The 22,534-nt window shown below is 31.9% G+C and overlaps 2 long non-coding RNA genes across 2 annotated transcripts in view; both read right to left on the minus strand.

Moving 5' to 3' along the window:
- LOC127716037 (uncharacterized) overlaps positions 1-22,534 on the minus strand; it is a 95,479-nt gene that overhangs the window by 52,193 nt on the left and 20,752 nt on the right. The window lies entirely within an intron of this gene.
- On the minus strand, positions 3,474-11,860 carry LOC127716054 (uncharacterized). Its single transcript, XR_007988734.1, has 3 exons — positions 11,077-11,860; positions 7,311-7,385; positions 3,474-3,521 (listed from the first exon to the last, which is right to left on the minus strand). It is a non-coding gene; the product is annotated as an uncharacterized LOC127716054 (long non-coding RNA).

Genomic DNA, 22,534 nt, shown 5'->3' on the forward strand with positions numbered 1-22,534 from the left:
TGTGTACACATAAAAAATGTGCAGGCAATCCTGTGCAGTTGGGACAGAATTAAAGGCTAGCTTCTAATAGATATTTAATATTTAAAGAAAGAAAAAATCTTCTATGACCATTTTTTTCATCCCGGCAGAATGTGTAAAAATTAATTAAGAACATCTTTGAGATGTAACAATCGATTGGTATGGACAATACTCAATAGGAGGATAATAAATATCTTAACAACAACAGGTCATTTAGAGGGTGTAACTAAGTGGAAAACCTAAAACAATGTAAAACGAAAAAAATCCCATCCAAATTAAGATGGTATACATTCTATAGAAAAGTTCACTCATTTGTTTGAGACATTTGAAATGACATTGTCACGACATTTTCAAGTTTTTATAAGTAAAATGATGCGTCTGACACTTTTCAATATCTCAGCGGCTGAACCACATTTCATTTATTTATTCTTGCGAAGCTCAACATGGTGTTTCAACTTTTGACTTTAGCTTGTTCTCAAACAATTATGTGTATCACATGCTTCATCGACACATGTGTCACATTCGTAGCAGAAAAAAAACCCGCTTCAAACACTTGCGTGTGACACGCATGTTAAACGTATATACAAAATCATGTAAAACTCATAAGCCCTTGCGTTGCTTTTTCGCCTGTGTACAATATGTATATGAATGGCACAGCCTAAAATACTCTGAATAACTACAGTACATAATAAAACAATATTTTTAATATGAATGTTTGCATTATCATTTTCTCAAATTAATTTCTCATATGGTTATCAATTTTTTTCTGTAATAGTATTGTTTTCGCTATAACATATTGTTCTTTTGCTTTGGTTTTTAATTTTGACGCATCCTAGAATTAGTCGCTCCTTATTGTCGGTTGGTGTTACTGTGTGAATGTATAGAATTTATTAAATGATTAACATTGTAGGTTTTCAAAAATGACTATACTTACATAAAAGAATTCCTAAAATAGAAAATATGCGTAATGTATATTGAGGCATTTATTTTTATAACTAAAAAAGTACAAATTATAAATAGTACTGTACAATATTTACAAATAAAATATGAAAAAATTTTAAAATATATCCAAATAATCAAATAACTAATTCACGTAAATGGGATAAATATATAACAAGCGTGCACACACACTGATATGTCCCACCTGCTTGACTGACCAGGAATGAAAGATTGTTAGCTGTAGAAATTTTATCAAAATTACCACAGAAACTAACATTATCAATGATCCATGACAATTAGACAAAGGCTAACCAAATTGGTTTTACCCAATACAACCAAATACCAATTGTTATAAATTACATAATATATTTATGGAATTTGATACAACTTTTTTCATTTTACTTTTTGAGTTATAGCTTTTTGTCACCATAGGCTGTTCCGGAGTATCTATTAATCTGAAGATAATAGATAATAAACACGTTTTCTTGAAATTAAATATATATTAATGGACGGTTTTGATTTTATCAAATTGTCTAGTATATTTAATGATTGTACCATTTAAAACTGTATACCTTCAATAAATCCCAATAAAAGTTTTCTTTTTAATTCTACGACTGCATGCCTCACTATGATAATAATGCTCAATAAGCATGAGATTGTGAATTATTAAATTTTATATATGATACTGATAACCATCGATCTTATTAAAGTGATAACGATTGATACTCGAAGTATAAAACAGTCAATTTAATACAAACGTAACCAAATGAGGAATGATTTCCAATGATATACTTTTGCAATTTATGACTCATTTTTAGTTAATACGAGTTCATCGTACAGTCTTTAACAATAAACAAAACCCATACCTTATAAAACGCCCGGATATGAAAAAATGTGAAACAATTTAAACAAAACGATCACAGTTCTGTTTTATATATTAATTCAATTTCATTAAGTTTTTTTTTCAGATACAAACAAAAGAAAAACAAAAATAATAGCAAATTTGTGGACATTGTGACATGCATGTTAGTTTCGACAGCTTCATTTTAGGAGTTTTATCACATTTTAGGTTGAAGGTAGAACCGTATTCATACTTACTCAGAAATTATTTCTGTTCTGAAAAAAAAAAAAAACACACACCACTAAACAAAGTTTCTAGCGGAAGAATTATTTAAACCGAAACATTGATTACATAAAATGTATGCACTTCAGATAAGCCTGATACTTAAATATGTACCGTTTGTCACGATTCATGTTACAATAAAAGTACTTTTATTCGTGGGATACCAATTTTTGTGGTTTTCGTGGATGGCTATATCCAAGAATTTTGGTGTCCAAAGAAATATAACAAGTGTTGTCCAAATCAAGACATGGAAATTATCCCAATGTAGGTTTGAATACATGGCAAAGGAAATTTAATAAAGTGAAAACATCGAATATCAGCAAGTGCACTATGAACTATTTATACAACTTTAGACAGGACTTTACCAACGTAAACTTTAAAAACCTTAAAGTCACGACATTTAGCCTTTAACTCTCATTGAAAATTAGTTTTGATCTTTTAAAGTCACACTTTCTGCTGTGATTTGCGATGATAAAGTGTTAATTTTATTTTTCGCATAACTTCACATACATTTTTTTTATTAATTTCATATTGGGATTGTTTTTTTGTTTTTTGTTTCATAAGAATTAATTATACAATTCAAAGTACATTTGTATCATTTTTATGTAACTGTTTTCTTTAGGTGACATGTTAATGGCCTAATTAAAACCTGTATGATTGTTAATCTATTGACCATTTGATTTTGGGTTAAAAAGTGACCTCACTTCTGATTACATGTGTGAAACGATAACTTAAATTACCTTCAAACGAGGCAATTTGTAAGCATAGACGAATCAGCTTATTTCTGGGAGCAATTGTTCTATTCAAAATTTGATAAATATTGTCAGTAATTAAAACGATCAAGCAAGTGAAAATGAAGACCTTATGTTCAATGTACCACAAAGCATTATAAAACAACATACAATTTTCTTCAAGAATCTCCGTTTCTGATGGGTAACATTCTTCACATAATTTTTTCGGAAAACTGATATCCACGAATTTATGAACTCACGAACATGTAGTTTTTTGGTGAAACCAAGAAAATTGATACCCACAAATAAAAGTAATTTTATTTAGTTTATGTTATATTATTTATTATTTAGTATTAGATGAACGGAACCAATTCAATTTCACCAGATGCACATTTCGTCAATACATGTATGTTAAGAACATCGAGGCTAAACTATTTGAGAATCGAATCTAAAACTTATAAAAACGTAGAGCTTTTAAACCAAAAAGTATATTAAAAGTATTGCCAAAGCCAGTCAAGGAATCAGAGCCTCCAATAAAGTAGATGTATCCTTAATATAAAATGATTTCCAAATTTACATTTATAAAAATGATCATTTACACAGGGTTAGATTTATCTTCTTAATACACGTATTTATCTTATCATGCTCACACTTACCTACAAGTTCTGCATGCGTACAGATATCTATACATTGTCTTTGTTGATTGTTCTCTGAAGTTGAAATTATAAAGTATGAAGTTATGCTGTTTGCCACCCTAATAGATAAACATAAAGATGAATGACGATAGAATTTAAAAAAAAAACATGAAGTTTATTTGTCAGAATACGGAATTATCGATAGAAAAAAAAACCTGAAAAAAATTAAGAATAGAAATAGGAGATGTGTCAAAAGAGGACAACCATCCAAAGAGCTGGAAACAGCCCAAGTCTACCAAATGTTCTTCAACACAGCGAGAAAATCCCGCACCCGGAGGCGGGCTTCAACTGGGCCATAGACACAAATATGTACTAGTTCGGTGAAAATAGACGTCACACTAAACTCCTAAACATATAAATGAACGAAAATAGAAAAAAACCATACAAGACTAACAAAGGCTGGAGGCATCTGACTTGGGACAGGCGCAAAAAATGCGGCGTGATTTCACAAGTTTAGTGAAATCTCAAGCCTCCCCTATACCTCTAGCCAATGTAGAATACACAAACACACCTCAATACGCACAGTAAAACTTACTTTAAACAAATTCCGAGTCCGATGTCAGAATAGGTATCTGAAGAAACTAATCGAAATGACAATGATACATAAATTAACAAAGGACTACTTGCAGTTACTGACATGCCAGCGCAAGGCATTAATTAAACTGATTGAAAGACAATGTCTTCTTCATATGAAAATCAAGCACAGTCCCTCACTTTGGCAGTTTAGTATCATACCGTCATAAAATATATGAGAAGAACATAACCAGTATCATGCCAACAACTGGTTGTAGAATAAAATTGTAAATTTCCAATGCAAAGAGTGAATCAATATTAATTCAAAAATATGCAACTTGTATGCGATCTGACAACAGTATCGTAACTCTATCCCTAATAATAATTCTGTTTGGTAATTTTTTGAGGTGAATGACGACATTTTTTGTGCTTTGTATAGAATTTTATCATAAACGAGTGAATGTGAAATACATTAATATATCAGATGTCTGCATGTTGATTTATATTTGCAAATGAAGTCCTTGTACCGATGATAAAATTTATAACATATCTTGACTAGTTTGTGATATTGAAAACCATGGTGTAATATTTCATTGATACAGAGATTTCTTTCGTTAACATAAAAAAACTGTTGTTACATACACGAGCGAATCGAACAAATTGAGATATATAAACACCATACGATGGTGACAAGGGAACGCCGCCGCATTAAAACAGAAAACTTACAATAAGAAATGAAAAGTCATCCCTTTTATCGTAAGTTTTGATATTGAGCTTCTTGATATAGATATCCTGTTCCAGGAAAGCGGTGTGTTCATTGTTAGTATTAGCTTTATCCATAGTCAGTTCAGCAGTATAAATCTTTTTAATGTACAAACATAAGTCGTCATTTTTGATAGCCATAATATCATCCAAATATCTAAAAGTGTTATTAAATGTTTTGTATCAGATGTCATTTCAATGAGTATTTGCTTATTTTGATCATAACTTGTAACTCATAACAATACAGAAACAGGTCTGCAATAAGTTGTGCACAGTTATTCCTCATAGGAATTACGATAATCGATATATGGAATCTCCATAGCGAACATAAATGTTTTCTAGTACATATTCAAGTGCAGTTATCGTATCAAAGCAGGTCCAATTGACATAGTTCTTTTGTTTGTTGTTACTTAAAAATGACTTAAACGAGTTTGAAAATATATATTCGCATTATTATTTAGTATTAATCATTCTATATAAAAATTACAGGGGAAGAAAAACTATCACAGTCTTATGAAATAAAAAAATTTCAAATAAAGAAAAAACACAACGTTGAATATATGTTATATACTTGAATTGCTAAGTTATACTTTAAAATAAGTGTACGTTTACTTTCTGATAGAAGAAAATCCTTCATATTATCAAAATGTTCATAAATATACCGCTGTTAAACTAATGTCTTCCCCAATCTAATTCGCCGGTATTCTCCCGAAAGTGCGAGGAGGGAATCAGTGATCGAAGAATTTAGCCAAACGTACATTGAAGGTAAATAGTAATAACTGATACCTAAAGAACAAATAAAATACACAAAATATTTTAAAAACTATCAGGACTAGTTAGATTTACAAATGGGAACGCATGGAAAAGATAAAGAAATCAATTCGCTTATGTTTCCGGTGCTCAACGTGTTCTAAATAGATTGTTCTCGATTCACGATTCATGATTCTGTAAACATTGGCAAGACATTCGAAAGTTAATCATCTGCCGATCAACAATCGCCGAATAAAATATTTTTTTTTGTCGATAATACGTTATAAATTCGTAATAAATGTAAAAACCGTGCAACGTACCTAGTTTAGTATAAAATTGGTTTCATAATTTCGATAACATTATAATTGCAAAAAACTCGTTTCAAAACTTTAAATTGTGACAAACAGTAGTACATGTATATGAAGGGACACAAAATAAAAACCATAAAGATACACTGAACCTGTAAGAAATAGGCATATACAAATTAAACTATGTGTAGTATTAATTTAGTGCGTATTCAAACAGGATATTACATAATTTATAATTATCTTTTTTTTTTACATTTTTCCAAGCTCTTATGTTCTACGAGTTGCAGGTCAAACTGGTTTTGCGAATGGCAAACTTACTATCGACGGCAACAAATCGTCAACTATAGTACTATCATTCATATTCCTATGTATCACAAACGGAAGTAGACCATTAAAGCTCACAAATATATCTAGGAACGTGCGCTCTGCACACAGAGATTATGTTATGCGTGATTCAAATAGGTAAATTCCCGTTCCACGTTACATCAATTCGCACAATATCTTTAGCTTAAGTATTATTATTATTTAGTGTACTTTTTTTGATAATGTACGCTAGTAATAAACACTTCAAAAGTATTGCATAAGATATACCTATTTACAAAAAAGTTAAAAAAATGCAGTTATTCAAATCTTTATTCAATTTTATTGAGAGTTCAATGTTTCTCTGGCATGGCATGTGTACGCACTTTCATTTGAAACGAAGCAGTTTTAGGGAAAAAAGTTTCTGCTTGGGCTTTGCTCAAAGATGAAATAAACTAGTTTCAACTTTATTTAAAAAAAAAAAAAACATTTAAAAAAAAAACAAACCCGAAAACGTTATTTAACATGACTTGTACGAAATCTTCTTTTTTCTCCTTGACTGTTTAGTCTTAATGTAACATGTTCAATCTATTTTACATCTCCATTGTCTAGAGGTATAAGGGGAGGCTTGAGATCTCACTAAACTTGTAAAATCCCGCCGCATTTTTTTGCGCCTGTCCCAAGTCAGATGACTCTAGTCTTAGTTAGTCTTGTATGATTTTTTCTATTTTCGTTCATTTATGTTTCGGAGTTTAGTGTGACGTCTATTTTCACCGAACTAGTACGTGTTTATGTCTAGGGCCCAGTTGAAGCCCGCCTCCGGATGCGGGATTTTCTCGCTGTGTTGAAGATCATTTGGTGGCCTTGGGCTGTTTCCAGCTCTTCGGATGGGTTGTTCTCTTTTGACACATCTCCTTTTTCTATTCCTAATTTTTTTTCAGGTTCAGTAGATTTATGAATTTTGAACAGCGGTATACTTCTGTTGCCTTTGTTTACTCTATTGTGTAATTTTTCCCCTACACAGCAGTATTCATCAATTTGACGTAGGATAATGGTAGAGGTCAACACGATATATAACTGTCGACAGAAAATTAAACGGGATTCGTTTATCATGTTATTCTCAATACATATTTTGATTTGTTCATATGGATTATTGTAAGCAGAAAATAACCTGGTATTCTTTGTTGTGTGAGTCTTCCCTATTTTGCCTTTTGGTTCAGTATTCCCTCTTCGGTAAATTACATCCCTATAAAACAAAGAAAGGCAAACATATACTGTCAGTTATATACAATTATTCACTCACACTAATATGAATATAGATTTCTTCCCATAATTTTACTTAAAAAGGTGTACTTTTTTCTGAAAAGCTTAACATATCCTTAAATAGCAAATATTGTGTTTGCTTGACGAACGTGTCCTGTGTGCATGTGTTTGGTCTTTGCACAGCGTATGGATTTTTCTATATTGCGTTGGATGAACATTGGCATAGAAAAAAAGCAAGTTGTGGTGCTCTTAATGTCATAGTCTAAAGTATGGTCTTAAATTTAAGCAACGTTTCACTGCATAATACCAGACACTCCAGTACAAGGACTTAAAATATTAAGAAACGATTGACATTGAAAAATTCGATTTTAAAAGTCGGACGAGCAGACATACTATAAGACAAGTTGTCGGAGCATCATTTACTTTTTGTTTCCAGACTAGCTTTACTAGTTTTCCAAGTAATCAAAATAAAAGGGGAATTTAAAAAGGGATTATCAATTTCGAAAAAAAAGATTCAAATTGAAATTCTAAAACATGTCAAGCGGACAATCTGTTGGACAAAAATTATGTCAGACAAACAAAGGACATACATGTATGTCATTCGAACATGGACAAATTTCGGACTAACAACGTAATTTTTGTTGAATAAAAGAATTAAAGAAAATATCTGACTAACACAAGTTCAGTTATTGCATATCAACATGATACACTGTAGAAGTGATTAGAATAGGAGCCATTTGCCAGAGTCATAATCAAGGGAACAAAATATCAACTGTTGGATGCATCAATTGAAAATTCAGATCGTCAAATATTTTCGAACAGAAAAAATGAGTGGTCAATATTGATTGATTTGTATAAAAAAAAAGACATTACAGTAAAAAATTATCCTAAATACTTATAAAGGAGAGGCGAAAGTTACCAAAAGGGCATTCAAGCTAAAACCGAAAATAAACTGACAAGGCCATGGCAAGAAAAAAACCCACAAAAGACCAACAGATAAACAGCCGTATCCAAAAAACAACATAGAAAACTAAAGAATGAGCAATAAGAACCATATCAAAAACCGATGGTGATCACAGGTGCTCAGGTAGAGTAAGCAGAACCTGGTCCCCATGTGGCAACCGTCGTGTTACTCATGTCAGTACAAACCCGGCGATAGGTCTGATTCGGTAGGTCAAATCGGGGGGACAGGGGACAGGGATTGTGGCTATGACGATAGTTACATATCCGTCGTCATCTGTGAAACAGATGTAACACAACGGTTAACCAACTCGTGATGGCGTCTGTAAGATGTAAAAGTGATGATTACAATTTCACTTCACAACGTTGAACTCTGTGTTTTACAGCTGCATTGTGAGCAGCAACCCTCTATCAAGGAAATCATAATAGGAAACGGAAGTCCTGGAATATCTTATCACCTGAGAGATATATACTTTATACGCAGGCGAAGCTTGAATGTTGGTTAATAGAAATTTACAATTGGGAAGCTGAAACTATATCTTGTGTCGTAAATTTTGTTTGTTTTTACGATTATTGTCAATTCCTAGGTGTGAGTCAAAATATGGAGCACACTTAAATGTATTGGTTGCATCTAATATTTCAAGACCGATGAGATAGATGCGTGCAACAAAGTTACCAAAATTTGAATTGTTTAGTGCGATGACATCACCTATGTAGCTGAAAGTGAAGTTAAAGGATAATTCTAGCTTCATTACATTCTTCTAGAGAAGCTCCTGCATGATTTCAGTCTCATTTGAATAAAGGACCAAGTCGGTAGGATGAGGAACACAGTTTTTTTTTCCATTGTATGTCGATTGTTTAATGAAAAACACGACCTCCAAACGTAACAAATGTGTTGTCAATCAAGAAATCAATGTTGATAATGTCATTTTCAAAACATTTGTTTGAATCAGAAAGATTTTTTTTAAAATGTACGATTTATTCCTCTATCAGACAAGACACTTGCATTTATATGGCCTATTCTTTTTTTCTGAGACAAAGCAGAACCCACTCTTTCAATTTTTCTTTTAGTTTGGACTTGAGAATATTTGTGTAAAATGTAGAACATTCAAATGTTTTAATATTCTGACAAGATAAAACAGCCTTTGAATGTATTTTCTCTAACAAATCTTTGGAATTTGTTAGTATCCACATCTGATTCACGTCAACTCTAGAATAGGTAGTTTCACAATAACTGTGAATCCCGACTTTGATTGATGATAATATTGATGTTAATAATTCAGAAACATGTTTCGTGGAGCACTTGGAAGACCAAGCAATATAACGTTGTTTGGAAGGACACTTATGTAATTTAGGTATCAAATAATGGTAAGCGTCGTTGGGGTATATGTTGAGTATGCAAGTGGATTGTAAATACTAAATTCCTTTATCAAGCAGTTTATGTAATGGAATATATACACAAAACGATATTGTGGGGGCTTCATCTGCAGGGTTTTCAAAGATTGATGTAGCATGTGTATTCATATATCCAAACATTTTTTTTAATTCAGATTTGTATCAAATTTTGGTTATACTAAGTTAAAACTCAACTTACTGCTTGAAAATCTTGCATTCTTAGAGAGACAAATGTGTACAGACATTGTAACGTCCGACATACTTAATTTAAAAAACTAATAAAAATAGATTTATTCAAGATAATTTCAAACTATACACTTTTAAAATAAATCAAACTGCACGAAGATGTCTTCTTTATCTCCTTACAGAATTTCATGTTTGTAATTTGAGAATAAATTAAGAAATAAAAATGCATTTTAAAATATATTTTCGGCAGTTGCTACTGTTTAACTTTAAACGAATACGTAGCCAATTATATTATTTTAGTAAGACAGCAATCAGTCTAATATGTGTTTACACATTATTTTTTATATCCTTATTTTGACATTCTAATGTTATTAAACTGATAGTCATCATTATTTTATAAAAACAAGGAAACTTCGAATCAGTTAGGCTAACTGAAGAATCAAATTCAAATACGATTGGATGTACTAATATGGATATGCAATAAAACTATTCAATTTTTGTACTTTTACTTTATTAAGCCTTCCCCAGCGGTATGTATTATATATTTATTTGGTAAACATTAACATAATTAACTCATGAATGACATACAATTCAAAATTATTACTTGCATGACTACTTCGAATCGGACACTCTTATCTATTTATTTTGTTTATTAATTATGCATACAGTTCGAACAATTTAAATAAAAATGAGAAGAATACAAGATTAAAGAAAGCGTCTAATCTGATGAAATACATTTTCTGTGTCGCAGCTTTGCTTGCAATGATCTTCTGACAAGATTCCATTCTGCTTTCTGATATTTAAATATTTCGTAAGCTTCAGGTTTTGTTGTAATGAAACACATTTTTAGTAATTTGAAGGCCAAACTTTCACAAAATACATTTGAAGGCTGAAATTTGATTTGCTGAAGTAAAAATTACCAGAACAGAAAAACCAGTAGAACTGAGTGGTGACAGATCTTTGTTACCAAAACATATGAAGGACTACTAATTTAGAGTTTAGGGGAGGATGTAACATTAACAACAGTAAGAGTGCACAAAAGGGAAAATATTAAAAAAAAGTTGCATAAATCGCGATAAATACGTAAAGGATCCAAACAAAGTAATAACAGTTTTCCAAGGTGAATAACTTACAGGAATGAAATGTCCCCAAATAACGTATGTGTTTCTCCTTCTGATATATTCTTTTTGAAATATTTCACTGTTGGCATTTCCGGTGGCTGTTTTTCTTCTGTTTCATCTTAATTGGACTTTATTTGTTTCAACTGTTTCAGAAGTTTAGTAACATCAGTTATTCTTTGCTGTCGGTAAAGCATTCTGACCTTTCTTTAACTTTTCAATATTATGTTGAAACCCAGTTCTAATAAATTTTAAGGACTGAATAATTGCTACCTCTTTGAGTTCCAATGATAATAATAGAGCTTGTACTTTCTCGTCAATCCACTCCTTCACCTGCTTGCCTTCTTCTGTAATGACACGAGTTGCATCCTTAACATCGATCTGGTATCGTGTTATTCCCTGTTTAATTTGATTTTGATTTGTTTTGACAACTTCAATCTCCGATTCAAATTCCTTTTTTACTTTAGCCTGTAATCCTGCTGTCGATTCGTTGATTTCAGACATATCGTGTTTTTTGTGTATTTTTACGCTGCACAATTTGCATATTGGTATATCACAATCAGTGCAGTAAAATATGAAATTTTCGTCATGTTCATTACAGGATCTTTTTTCTTCCTGGTTTATATTTGGTCCACTAAAAAAAGTATGATTTCTACTAATTTTTAACCGTAAATGTAAAGTTTTACAATTATCACACAGCCACTGATCGCATTGTTCACAATATTGCTGCCCGGGTCCACTCATGCAGATGTCGCATGACTTCCAAGTGGATTGAGCCATTATCGGAAGTTTCCCATAAAATTACCTTGACACATATAGTTCTAATAACTGAACGATATTGGAAAGGTGAGTGTATGACGTTCCGGGAATTTTGATCCATCCAATTTCAGCTAATCTTATGCACATGATAGCTGAATGTTCTGAATTAAACTAGAATAAATATTTTAAAATATGCAAAAATAAATAAGATAACGTTATTAGTTTTACGTGATGCATGTATCTAAGATAAACCACGGTAGGTATAGTGTTCGACTGAGATCGTGTTTTTTTCAAGTGATTCGGTCCACTTTTTCCGAGTGATAGAACATGCGATCAGATCGATTTACTGCTATTTCACGTGTATAGCAGTTATTTCATCACTGTTCATCTTATTCTGGAAAATCATACGACGCAACGTTTCCTTGAAATTCACTTATAATTAGGTGTTTTACATTGTGGTTTTTTTTCGAGATCAACATTTAAAACAAACGGGTTTTTAAACAAATGGTCCGACATTATTGGACTTAACAACTGACTTTTTTCTAGTTTGTAACTGTAATTCAGCAAAAGACAATATTAAATATTCCCAAAAAGTCCCAAAACATATAACATGTTGATCAAACGTTTACCTGTTCAACTTAATGATAATTTTCTGATCTGAAAACATTTTACAATAACCTTGCAATATTAAGATATAATAGAAATTACTGGATTCTTTTAAAAACTGTCTTTAAAACCGAAAAGTGGAAACTCATAATCTTTTCAATATTATGTCATGCTACATTTTGTTTTAACAGTAAATAATATTTCATGATTTTGATATACCTGAAATTTTAAAAAGTAGGGGAAAGAAAACTAAGTGACAGAAATAATAAATCAGTAAAATGCAATATACCACAAATACTCTACTAAGACAGGCCTGGGCAGTCCCCCCTCCCTTTGGAACCACGGGGGAGGGGGTCTCGACATAGAAATTTGAGTATAGGCTTCCGGTTGCAGTTTTAAAAAAAAAAGTTCATATATTGATTTATCCATTCATCTATTTCAAAGGAAAAACACAACCCATTCGTATGTTACATACGATCGTTCATATTATTAGATAAAAAAGATCAGAACATAGGTCTTAGAAACTTCTTGACAGAATATGAACATTTTGGACCCATTGATATATGGGACGTTCCAAAAAGTGACCCATACTAGCGGTTCGTCTGTGTATACCTTTATATAGAAAGAGACCACCCGTCATTTTAATCATTTACTCTTTTTTAAACGTAAATTTATTGACATATAATATTTGAAGCTATTGACTTTTTTTTGTTTATTCACTCGATCAAAATACAACCGTACTACAAAAAACGGACTGCTCTCGGAAAAACACAGACATATAAAAATAAACGTATTTTAGGAAGCTTGTTTACATGTTTGATCATTATCACTCGAAAAAATAACGTGGTTACACTCAAAAAAAAAAAAAAAAAAAAGGAAAAAAAAAAACACGATCCCAGCCGGACACTAGACCTACTGTGTAAACATTTAAATATCAATACCTGAGTTTACCCAAATTATCTTGTATTTCAAAGGTATGTACAAAAGGTCAGTCACATATTGCTTTAAAGGTCACTTCTAATAATGCTTTTATGATTTGGTCGCGGTTGAAATGATACATAATTGTTTTTGAATTGAAATGTGTTTAAAGGTGGTACAAATTAAATTCAGTAATAAATATATAGTAAGCGTATATTGTTGATTGATATACCTACCTCTAAGTCGTGCTATTTCAATCAAGCATTTATTTCAAACGAATTAATAGAAATGGGAATGTTGAGGCTGCAGCTCAACTACTTTTTTATCTCATTTTTTTTTTTTTCAATTTTTGACAAACAAATAAAAAAACACTGAGAAAATGACAGTAAAAAAAAAAATAAACACACCGAACAACCCATAATATTCTCATGATTCGATAGCAACCATACTGTTGATCACAGAGATATGTAAACGCCCAAATAGAAGAAAACAGAGATAAAAAATGAAAACAACACGTTATGAATTTCATGCTTCTGAAGCGCTTTTTATTATTTACATTCACCAGTAACATCCAAAGCCGAAAACTTGAAAACCAAGATTTAGTTGTATAAGAACCTAAACAGTTGAAGAGCTTTATTACCAAAAAAGGATCGAAGAAAATAGCCAAATCTATCTAAGGTCAAGTTGAAAACCTTAGTTTCTTTGAAATTCAAAATTTATTAACAAACACTTTTAGAAAAGAAACAAACTAAGACACACATTATCAAACTATGACTGAAGTTTATGAAATATCAAGGTTAGGATAACAATATATCTATGTTAATTTGATTCCAGGTTTGTATTGCAGTTGAGACTACCAGGATGACTATTGTCTAGCAGAAAAAAAAAAAAAAAACAATTGTGCAGCCGAATCGCGAAATACTAGAGACATTGTCCGATCATCGGAAATATTGATGTGCTCTGTATTTAAAAATATGTTTTCATTATCCGAATATTGAATTCATCTATTTAAAAGCAACGTCATCACAATAAAAGATCCATCTGGCAATACAAATTATGTATTACATCAAAAGTTTTTCAATTTAGATAACAATAAAAATTCTTCAGCGATTTCAATTCGTTCCAATCCGATTAGAATCAGATCTTTGTTCCGTTAGACTTGCTTGTCGCTCGAAAACACAAACGATTTATTTAATCTTAAATAATCTGGAATGCTCGAACGTACAGATTTGGAAGGCAGGGTATGTAAATTTGTGTGAAAAATTAGCTAGAATATGAAAAACAGTCCCTTGTATTAATCGCTACATTATTGTAAACTCAAGTTAGCCTGAGTGAGTTTGGTCATACATGTACTTTCTTTATTATTTAAAGACAGTTCATTCTTTCATAAATGTTATTTAGGGTATTAAAGATCTGTCAGTTACTGCATAAAGTATCCTCATTTCAGTGGGTAATGTCCCTTGATATGTTAAGGCGTATCGTACAATACTCTTCTAGGACAAAGATGAACATGATGAAATTGAACAGCAATTAGAGCAGTATGACAATGATTCTTGTGATGATAATGGTACAGGGAGAAGGAAAAGAACTTGCAATATTAAAAACTCCATAAAAATCCCCTATTTCAAAAATTTCTGAAAACAGAAAAAAGCGGTAACAATAAACATGCCAATAAGTAAGGGCAAGAAAAAAAGCAATCTTGGAAATAGTGGCAATATAGACAAAACACAACTATCTTTGGATAGATTTGTAAGAACAACATATAGAAGAACAGTTAATGCAGGTGACAGAACTACTCCAACACCTACAGAAGCTCTACATGACAAAACTACTGGAATTAATGGAACTAAGAAATAACAGAACTAAAGAATAATCAAAAATGTTAAAAGTATTAGTTAAATGACAATGATTGTACTATAGTTTTATCACATGAATTAATCTATAAAAATATTGAAACATGCTTAAAAATTGAAGCTCAGATTAGGAGTCTACAAATCATCAATAAAAAAAAAACATAAGTTGTTGCTTAATATGTCCCAGCTTGCTTTTCTGCTTTGCAGAAATTTTATTTTATATTAAATTCATCAATAAAACAAAAAAAAATATATAAAAGTTGTAAGCGCTTTGAAAGAGTTAGAGAAGTGTATAACAAATGTGTCAAATGGTGTTAAATTTGTGAAAATATTATATGTATTCTACGTACCAATAATATGTATGGGTATAATAATTCTTAGAAAGGTAAATGACATTGCAGTGAACATAATATATCCAAATGCTCCAAAACTATTGAAACTTATATCAAAGAGGCTCGTGTAGAACAAACTTTAAAAAATCATCTTTTCAACATTTGTTCAATGTAATCACTTCAAACAGAGCTTTCAAAGTTCTGAATTGAAGCATTTATGAATATTCAAAATATGTAAAAATCAATTCGTTTTGATATCGTGTTCCAATTATTTTATACATCTACCAGTAACAGCTATTCAAGGGCCAACTTTAAGAATTATCCTATATTTCATGTGTATAATAACCCGAATGATTTAGTCGTTTTATTCCGCTGATCTACGATTACTTCACGAACGCCTGAGTGCATAGACAGTTAAAAATCGTTAATCAATCATTCAGAATTAGATCGGTATTTACCTGTCTCGATAAAGTTGAACTGACTGCTGATTGGTCACCTCTCCTTCAAGACACTAGCCAAAATCCAGGATCCATGAAGGGTTTTTAGTGCTCGGAATCCAGGCTATCGCAAGTAGGAGAGATCGAATACGGAAAGGGACTGAATTATTCGAATTATGTGTATAAAAATAAAATAGATAACATATTGTTTAAAGGTCAATACTATAAACACCTATAGAATTTGAATGGGAGCGATCAGGTTGTACATGTAGCCCACACACTCATAATTTTCTTTATTTACTCTAGGTTTTGTTAATTATAAGTCATTAGAGTAAAAATCACACAAGTTACCAAAGAAACAAACGAACAAAACCAAACAAAAGCAAACATAAAAATCTAAATAACATTCTATAGAAAGCTGTTGATCACTTTGAAGACAACAAAGATAAAAACCCGATACAGATATTATGCAACTCTTACGAAAGCCTGTGTAATTTATCAGAAAATCTAGGTAGCTAAATGTTGCTCTACATGCTGCACCGATTGGTCAAATATTGGAAGACATTTCATTTTCAATTAGTGAAAAATGCAATTGGTACCTTCCTTTTTTACTTTCGGTCATTTTGATTACTTTAAAATAACTATAGTGGTGAATATGTATTGTTCACTTTGGAATCGTTATTACATGTATACGGATTGTTTAACACATTTCGTGTAATGTTATCTAAATGAACGAGAACAAGTACACAATATCTTTTATGTTATATATGTTTGCTTGTATAAGCTTCAGCCTTTTGTATCATGTAAAATGAGGGAGAAGAAACTCAAGGTTCAATCAGAAAAAAAATAATCATGAACAAAACTGGTAACACCATGGTAAAAACACGACGAAAGAGGAAACATCTTAACAGTCTGCATAAAACTGTTGGTACCTTTCGACATACACGACAAAAGAGACAATTCATTGGATGTGTTCTATGTGATAATTTTGTCTTAGATTATATTATGTATTTATTAGTTGTAATTTAGGTTGGGTTTTTTGGTTTGAATTGTTTCGCTTTTTTTTTCATGTCGGGGCCTTTTTATTGCTGACGAAATGATATAAGTTTCACTCATTATTGAAGGCCGTACAATGAGCTTTAATTGCTAAATCAAAGTCATGTGGGCATTGTTTGATAGTTTTATCTTTGGCAATTATTCCAAATATTATTATTTTATTCTAAACTAGCTCTTTGTATGTAGAGCAGGATCTGATTTATGTTTTAGTTTGCTAGACTTAAACGAACATAAATTATTCATACAATAAAACTCAACACATTTATCAGAAGTGAGCTCTCCTTGTAAGAGTAGCCTACTTTATTATCCAATGTATAATGTGACTCAAACACAGTTCGTTTTTCTTTTCAAGCACACTACGGCTCATTCTCAGTCAAACAGTCATACAGACTGACCCGTCTAAATTGAATTTATTTGATAAATTCAATAACAATTACCGTTATCTTCATGATTTTTTTTCGTTATATAATCAATAATTTTCTAAATATAATGCCGAAATTTACTCAAAAAAACTTACTTTAAATAAATCAAATGTAAACGGTAATAACTGTCCTTTCCTAGATTTAGATATTTAAGTTTTACACGGTGTTTATGTTTCGCAACTCGTTCGCTATTCCCTAGTCTGTTGTAACGTTTTTGATTTTAACGAACGTAATCTATATATTACTAGTAAATTATTAACTCAGGGATTTCGTTACAACAAATTACCTAAAACCTTTACTAAATTCTTCCATAGATATAAAGATTTGGTTTTAAAGTTTGGCTGTACCTGTAGAAAACGTATTTCACATGGGATAGCACATCCTTATTATTACAGAGATGTTGTTTACCGTGCTCGGAAATTTAGAAAAGATCCTGGTAAACTTATCGATCCTTTAATTAAACTTATTCTAAAAGGTTATTAATTCAACACTGTAATTAAATGTTTGAATATTGTATTTATTGGTATTAATATTGATTTTGTTATCAGTAAATTAAAAGCAAATTAAATATTATTGTTATATACATATGCACATTCATGGATCTACAATCTGTCGATACCTGTATCTTGGCATTGCACAAGGTCATGTTTTTTTCTCTGACTGTTTATGACGTCTTTACGCTAAATCCATTGGATGTTGCCTGTGTACTGATTAATAATTTAGTCTTAGATGCATGATTTTTTTTATTAGTTCTTTTTGGCTTTGGACTAGCTGTCAGTAACTATGACTAATCTCAGATCTGTACTTAGTGTCTTTTCGTTGTTGGGATGTACAAGTACCCGGCCACGTCCACTCTGTGTTTTTGTTAGATGTAGTTGTATTTGTATCAATCTGATTAAGCCTTTTTCAACTGATGTGTATAGTTCGTTCTTATTTTGTACTGTTACAGCACTGTCCTAGGTTAAGGGAGGGTTGGGATCCCGCTAACATGTTTAACCCCGCCACATTCTGTATGTATGTGCCTGTCCCAAGTCAGGAGCCTGTAATTCAGTGGTTGTTGTTTGTTGCAGTGTTGCATATTTGTTTTTCGTTCATTTTTTGTACATTGATTAGGCCGTTAGTTTTCTCGTTTTAATTGTTTTACATTTTTCATTTCGTGGCCTTTTATAGCTGACTATGTGGAATGGGCTTTGCTCATTGTTGAAGGCCGTACGGTGACCTATATTTGTTAATGTATGTGTCATTAGGTCTCTTGTGAAGAGTTGTCTCGTTGGCAATCATACCACATCTTCTTTTTTTATATATAAAGATAAGGCTCGATCACAGTCATCCATTAAAAAAATATACACCGATATACAAAACAAGAAATACAACTTAATGTAAAGCATTATAAAGCATTATAAATAACCATTACTTTCCACATGAGAACAATGGACTGTCTAGGTTATGGTGTGTTGGGGGGGGGGGTCATAATACAGGCAAGGCAGTAGTACGGAGTATATGCGTAAGGCAGATCTTCGAATAATAACATTATAAATTACATTTAATTGATATGAAACAACAAGCACGAGAAACACTAGCCAAAAGCATACGATACATAGAATACCTGTTTAATCCGGAGAATTATACCTGCAATGCAACAAATTTCATCCAATGAAAAATAATTGTTAACATTGCAAGCATTCTAAAACACGTGTTGATGTAAAAACACACACGTGTTTTACCAAAACAAATACATGTGCTTCCGTACTATTAATAAATATATTTATGTTCTAGTTCGCAAGACTTAAATGAACATAAACTATTTATGCAATAACACTCAACACAAGTATCAGAAATTAGCTCTCCTTGTGAGAGTAGCATACCTTTAAAAGTAACAAAGGGGAATCATATGCCAAGGGTTTTAAAAACTATTAATTTTTCTGATATGTTTTCCTGAACATACTCATCTTTTGCAGTTTCAGATGCCCATCTTCCGTGTTTCTTGCATAATATGTTATTTATACCAACAGCGGCTGCAGCCGTCGCACCTCCTCCTCTCAAACTGTGTTAACCAACATGAAATTTGTCTAGACCTAAAGATCCAAGACAATAACTCTCTAGCCCTTGTAAAAGATAGAGGAGTAATTCCTCTTTTGTTTGTTTTCTTTCGAAAAGTTACTGCTCTAAAAATAAATTCTTTAGAATTGATTGCTATGTTAGCTTGTAATAAATATGTGTGTAAAATAGATACCGGACAAGTTATAGAACTAGTCTTCGAAATCAATACTCTACTACCTTTTCTGTGTTGGTTGGTCTTACTTTTTTCGATAAAAAAAGACATATAAGCAGGGAAAATATGTATATCTGATCTTTTCAAATTAACAAGTTCGGAAAATCTTACACATTCTGCACAACTTAAGAGACACATACAGGCTATTGTTCTACGATTTAAAATACTGAATTTGTTACCGTATTTTGTACAATCTGGTAAATAATTTCCGGCTATTTCATTTTTTCAATGTGATGCCCGATTGACCTATGAACTCCTTCTTTAATAGAAGTACATAAAAAAGAATTACAAGGATCGGCAAATCCGGCTAGTTTATGTGACCAACTAATTGCATAAGCTCATTCAACTATATATGCGGATTTGTGTTTTTTACATAAATGAATCAGGTATAACGAAACATCATAGTCTGATGCTGGTAAAGCATTACGAATAAACGAATTACACCATGCATCTACAAACATTTTTTAAAGGCGTACCTGTACTATTTCCGAGTGTTATCAGCCCTAGAGTGTAGACAAAATTCTTGAATACACTTTGCTTATTTTGTAATGACAGGTGTGGTGAAATAATTTCTGATGACCACCTACCAACGCTGAAAGTATCTGAAAAATGTAAAAATTCAAACAAATAGTAAATAAAAAAGCATATACATTTCATCATAAACAAATGCGTTTAATATATAATCATTGCTGACTTTGCTCCATATTATAGCCTTGTCAGATTTTCTAAATAAAAAGACCTCGCTATCATTTCCATAGACTTGTCAACATGTTTCATGTCTATGTCACAGTACAACAAAACAGTTATCTACATTGTTCTTAGCCTAACGGCTAAAGTATCAGAATTAAAATTCTTAGAGCCAGAAATGGAATTCTTGTTGTTCCCTTGAAGAAATATGCATTGCTCACTGGAAAATTGAATGACTTCCGATACATAATGACGAAATTCCATGTTTCTTCTCAATAAGAAAGTCCAGTAAGATGTGGACGGCCCTTTTGGTACTATCAGGGTACCTTCGGCTTTCCAGAGTACTAAATGATTAATACTTTTAGTAACTACATTACTTGGAGGGACTATCCAATTATTTTTGTTTTCCCAATTTTGTGTAAAAGCGTAAAACGATTCACTTCCGGGATTCAAAAATTTTGAATTAAATCAATTCAATTTTGTATTAGCAACATTGGCAAATCTATCAACGGTATGAAGACCCGGAGATGTTTGCCAGTCATCTATATCTATCATTCTAGACAAAAAATCAGCTCTACAATTTTCTGATCTAGGTACCCATATTGGATGTACAATGAGTCCTTCTTTCGAACAAAATTTAAAAATGTCATATGCAAAACATTGTAAATGCGTCTTAGTGCTTTGATTATTTTTACACAGTTTTGATTATCTGTGTGCCATTTGACAGTACTGTTATTTAAACAGATTTATAAATGAATACAAGGCTAATTGAATAGACCTTAGTTCTCGCCAAATTGAACTCATGTTTTTCTCATATTCGCTCCATGTGGAATGAAAAACTTTTTCATTCAACTCTACAGTAAAAACACCTGCGGCTGCATTACTAGCATCTGAATACACCACTATATTTGGTAAGGTGTCATTCACAAAACTCTTCTGATTAAGATTTGTCAAACTGTGTGACCAAAATCTCTGCCAATACACACTCAGTGTAAGCAATATCTAATATACCATCCCATGAATTTCGGTTCTCAATTGCAAAATATAAATGCCTTGTCATTAGGCTAGTGATATTGTCCATAACTGGAGACATAGAAATAATTCTACCTGTTAACTGTGCTAACTGACGAGCACTTAAGCCTAGGTCACACATTCACGGATTTGACGCCCGATTAGCTACGGATACGATCCGGCATCATTCGTGGCAATCTGTATTGATCCGTAAATTTCCGTATTGTAGCCGTAGTCATACGTAGTAGTACTTGTTTATCCGTGACAATTTTTTAACATGCGCAAAATTTGACCACGGATCAAACAACCGTAGTATATCCTTACTGAACCGTATTAGAACGTACTGATCCGTTTTAGTCCTATTAGAGATTTCTAATAAAATGACATACGTACGTAACTCGACGTACGGACCTAATGGGACTGGTTATTGCCAACCATAGAATTTGATTAAATACGTCGCTCAAGTTTAAACAAAGTATTCAAAGACTTTTAAAATCACACATTGGAATTTTCTTCCATACAAAATAATTTTACGATGACGAAAAATTACAGAAATCTTGCAATTTTATTTATCACGTGGTTTTCCAGATTCCCGCCTTTATTTTTACTGACATAAGATCACGTATAAACATCGTACGTACGATTTGAGTTATCTTTCATGGTTTTGATAATGACAATTATTTTTCAATATACTTTGTAGATGAAGGCCCAATTATACTAGTATTTTATCCATTTTATTGATAAACAAATAAAAGGGTGTCACCGAATTCCTTTTTCATGAATAAATCATTAACGGAAATGTGTATGGTAAGTAACATTGAACAACATAATATAATAAGATTTCGTTGCCAGATGCGGATCAAGGATTTTGTAAAAAGGGGGGGTGGGGGTGGGGGGAGGTATAGGCAACGTTTAAAGTAGAACACAAAATAGAAGTATTAATAGGATGTCGGGCCATATATATAAGTGTTCGTTGCATATGTTACATATGCATATTAAGGACGAGAAGATGAACATGAACCAGACTTTGTATTATACCACAGGGAGACATGTCATCCTACCCGGACACATGATTTTGACCCCGGACCAACCAATCTTTGCTCTAACTCCTAAATATTGC

The sequence above is a fragment of the Mytilus californianus genome, unplaced genomic scaffold, assembly GCF_021869535.1.
Source record: "Mytilus californianus isolate M0D057914Y unplaced genomic scaffold, xbMytCali1.0.p SCAF_9, whole genome shotgun sequence".
Classification (NCBI taxonomy): domain Eukaryota; kingdom Metazoa; phylum Mollusca; class Bivalvia; order Mytilida; family Mytilidae; genus Mytilus; species Mytilus californianus.